Raw genomic sequence first — 5,000 nt, 5'->3', positions numbered from 1 at the left:
TCCACACCTCTTCCTACAAATGTCTATCTCTATCTCTCGGTTATCTCTCTCTCTCTCTCTCCTCTTCTCCTCTCTGACTCTCTAGTCTCTCTCTCTTCATCTCTTTTCGCTCCTCTTCTCTTGCCCTCTCTCCTCTCTTTCTCTCTCTCTCTCTTTCTCTCCTCTCCCTTCTCTCTCTTCTTCTTTCTCTCTCTCTTCCGTCCTCCCTTCTCCCACTCACTCCTCTCCTTCATCTTTCCTCCGTCCTTCTCTCTAATCCCTCTCCTATTCCCCACCCCTCCTCTATCTTCTCTCTTCCCTCCCTCCAAATTTCCACTCCCTCAATTCCACACACCAACAACACACACACACCACACCAACCACACAACACCACAACACACACACACACAACCACACACACACACACCACCACACACACAACACACACAACACACACACACACCACACGTTCAGCAGGAAGCCATTAATTCCACTGCAGGATCTAGGCCTCTCCCAATATATTATTGAGAGGTCATTTGGCAATACCACCCGTTCCTGACTGGATGCCCTTCCTAATGAAGCGTGGTTCAGCGCGCTACCATTATCCCATTGGCGGCGATTTCCCCTACGAAAGCTACGTTTGATTTCTCCAAGCGATAGATTTCCTCGCCGTGAGATCAGGCTCGAGCGAATAGTCGGAGCGCAGGCAACTTTACAACTGCCGTGGCGGGGAATTGGACCACGAGGGTCGGAGTTCAGGGACCACTGGACCACCAAGGCGGTGTGTGTGTGTGCGCATGTGAGTGCGTGAATGTGAATGAGTGTGCATATATGAATGCAAGGATGCAATTCACCTAACCAGACTCTTCTTGACTCGGGCAGGTGATGATCTACCTGATCGAGGGGGTCCTTCCTGAGTCCTACTTTCGCACAAACAACCTCAGGAGGGGCCTCAAGCGTTGACATGGCAGTGTTCAGGGACCTCCTCCGCCTGCGCCTTCCTCACCTTTCGAGACACTTGGAGCACCTGCAACATGACGCTGCTGATCTTGCAACGGGTAAGGCACTTTTCAGTGTATATACGAGTGTGTGTGTGTGTGTGTGTGTGTGTGTGTGTGTGTGTGTGTTGTGTGTGTGTTGGTGTGTTTGTGTGTGTGGTGTGTTGTGGTGTGTGCGCGCGCGCGCGTGTGTTTGCGTGCGTGCGTGTGTGTTGTGTGTGTATTGTGTGTGTGGTGTGTGTCGTGTGTGTGTGTGTGTGTGTGTGGTGTGTGTGTGTGTGTGTGTGTGTGTGTATGGTATGTATGGTACGTATGTATGTATGTATGTATGTATGTGTGTGTGTGTGTGTGTGTGTGTGTGTGTGTGTGTGTATGTGTGTATTTCCTAGGTATATGTACATTAAATATATATATATATAATAATATATATATATATATATAACTATATATATATATATATATTAATATCTATATATGGATATACGCATAAAAATCAAAATATATATTTTCTGTAATATGAAAAATGTGTATGTATATATATTATATATATATATATATAATATATATACTCTATATGTAAATGATATATATATATCTAATTATATAACATTATCGATCTATCAATTATATATATATATACATATATTATACAACATATACATGCATACATAACAACATGCACAAATACACATTGTTTACATATATATATTATATAATATAATATATTATATATATTATAGATATATATACGATTATATATATATATATATATATATAGCATTTAGTTATGTAGATATGGTGATCTCTCTCTTTGATATATAATATGTGGGGGTTGTGTGTGTGTGTGTGTGGGTGGTGTGTGGGTGTGGTGGTGTGTGTGTGTGTGTGTGTGTGTGTGTGTGAAAAAAATATATGTATTAATGTGTGTGTATGTGTTTATAGAAAAAAATATGTATGTATATATGTGTGTTTGTATATGTGTATGTATAAGTATATGTATATGTATAAATATGTATATATGTAATAAATATGTATAATATATGTAATAATTATTGTATAATCATTAAATTATTATTTGATACATATATGTGCCCACACATACATATATGTACCAATATCTACATATCTTTGTGTATAATGTGTGTTTTGGGAATATATGCACCTTTTTCATGTAAAGCTGACTAGCACTCGCTTTTGTTCTCGTGGTCAGGCACCAGCTACGAACCACCACTCACTAACGTCTTCACGATGCAGTGGTTCCTAACGCTGTTCAGCAACTGCCTCCCGCGGGAGACGGTGATGCGCGTGTGGGGACCTGACGTTCTTGCAGGGGGACGAGGTCCTCCTGAGGACGGCTCTCGCCATCTGGGACGGCCTTGCAGTGTGAGTTCCCGTCGCCTTTGCCTGTACTGTAATCATGCTTCTCACTTCTCGTCACTCCAGTGCTTGCAAAGTTGAAAGTCTTATTTTGTGTGCTTAATGTAGTTGAAGTAACACCGGTTGATGAGCGTATTATGGCATTGAGAATGAAGCATGCTTTTGGCTTCGTTTCTATTATTGCTGTGTACGCTCCCTATCGGATGTTGCAAAAACTCGATGTAAAAACAGAAGGGCGTCTACGCCCAAAACTCAAATCCGTGGCAGACCAAGCCTCCCAGCGATACATTCGCCATGTCTGGGTGACTTCAATGCGGCATCCAGTTGTGATCGAGCTGGCTACAAGATGTCTGTCGGCCCACATGGCTCGGGAGCTGATTCCAGTGGTGAGAACAGCTTCATTCTCCGGGACCTTGTTAGGTCCCAGAGAATGAGAATTTCTGTCTCCTGGTATCAGCGCCCCAACCTGCATCGCTGGGCATGGTATAGCGATACGGGTACTGTGACCAAGGTGATCGAGATCATTCTTGTCAGCACTCGATGGAAGATCCTCCAGAACTGTAGAGTATACCGGAGTGCCGAGTTCTGTGGCACAGACCATAGGCTGGCAGTAGCTACCCTGAGGGCGGGTCCACTTCAAAAAACTCTTGTTCCCTCTAGTTGACCACTCTAGAGGTGTTCACTTGGACCAGACTGATGGAGGGGGAGTCTGCCCGTAGGTTTAGCACGGGCACCAGCTCTGACGATTACAGGAACTTTGCAAACTGACGGACCACAATTGCTTCTGTGGGAAGGTCCTTCAACACTTGAAGCAGCGCAGGAGTGCATTGGTGTACGGCCGAGGGCAAGGCAGAATTTATTTTCCCTGGTGACAATGAAGGCCATTAAATCGTGTCACATGGCTCGGCTGAATGGCAATCAAGACTTACGTCGCTCTTTGGTGCGTAGGCCTCGGACATTGCTGAGAAGGGACAAGGAACAGTTCATCAGAAGTCTTGCAGAAGAGGTTGAAGACCATTTCTTGGTAAATGATCTTCGCCCCTGCCTACAAGCCCTGGAAAGCTGAGCTCTAAGGCCCTCCTCGCAGCTGGACTACAGTCTGTCAGTGGTGGGGACAAGATCATCTAGATTTCATGGTGGGGTTTAAGAAACGCTGGGCTGAGGAAATTTGAAAGCTGTAACCAGGGGTAGGGCCCTCCAAACAGTTAGCTTGGGATTACAAGGGTTGTGGCAAATACACTGTGCTCCGGACCCCCCATCAGCGAGGAACCTCCTACTCTAACAGAGGTTAGGTTGGTGAAATCTAAACTGAAGAGTGGGAAGGCAGCAGGCATACGTAATATCCTTGCTGAACTGCTAAAGGCTGGGGCTCAACTTATGGCATGGGGCTTGCATGCAGTCTGGTTCCATTCCCCCTGACCTGTTAAGGGGTGTGGTCATCCCTCTCTAGGAGAAAGGGATCTTGGGCTGTAGCAAACTACCGTGGCATACAACTGCTCTGTATGCCAGACAAAGGTTTTTGCTACATCAACTGGGAAAACGGATCCGCGGACCACCTACTAAGGTGCACCAGGGACTGGGAAGCAGTCTGGATAAAGCACTCTGGGCAAACTCCACAATCTACCGTAATCCTAGCGGGCTTTAAGAAGTTGTGGAAACAACGTCGTGAGTTCGGTCGTGGTTGCTTTGCAGCCTACAATCGACATCAAGAAGGCATTGATCGGTGCATCAAGAAATCCTATGGGGAGGATTCTGAGTGGGACTTAAGGGAAATTCCAACACGGATTATTGGCCTAATAGTAAGCCTATATACCGGTAGTGAAAGTGCTGTGGGGAAGTGTGGTGTGGGGGGGCCGAGCAAAACTTCTTCCCTGTTTAAATTTCAGGGGGAAGGCAAGGGCTGTGTCCTCACAACACTTTTCAAAAAACACCTGCATGAACTGGATTAAATGGGCAGGAGCTAATTAACAAAGTTAGTTGTGGAGCAAACTTGTGGGCAAATATCAAGGTCTTCAGACCTTTTGCTGGTTTGTTGCTATCCCCATTCTGAGTCCATGGAGTCATTGGGGGCGGCTCTTGATGCATTTAGCAATGAGGCGAACATCTTGGGCCTAGAGATCTCCTGGACCATGACCAAGATTCAGAACACTGTTAAGGGAACCAGTTTAGTCGATACATGTGAAGTGAGGGATTAATTTGAAGGTTCACAGAGAGCTTGGCATTCCTTAAGTAGGTGTAGTCCAGATCTCTGGGCTGTCAAAACCCAGAATTCAGTAGATTGATTGGTCTGGCAGCAGGAGCCATGAACTCAATCAAACAGCATTTGGAGATGTCTGTACCTATGCAGAAGGACCAAGCTACGTGTTTTCAAGGCCTTGATGCCAGTTTTGCTCTATGGGAGCGAAACCTGGACGCTATCTAGTGCCTTGGATGCCTTTTGTAAGAAGTCCCTTCGCCAGATCATGGGGTGCAGTTGGCAGGGTCATGTGAGACCCTTTTTTTTTTTGCATAATCCGGGATCGCCATCTCAGGCTATATGGGCACCTAGCTCGTTTCCCTGTGAAAACCCTGCCCATCAAATTGTCTCTTTGTGAGACAATTCTGGGTCGAGGAGGCCTGTGGGACGACCTAGGATGTCTGCTTAAA

The sequence above is a fragment of the Penaeus monodon genome, chromosome 11 (genome assembly GCF_015228065.2).
Source record: "Penaeus monodon isolate SGIC_2016 chromosome 11, NSTDA_Pmon_1, whole genome shotgun sequence".
Taxonomy (NCBI): domain Eukaryota; kingdom Metazoa; phylum Arthropoda; class Malacostraca; order Decapoda; family Penaeidae; genus Penaeus; species Penaeus monodon.
This window is presented reverse-complemented; position numbering follows the sequence as displayed.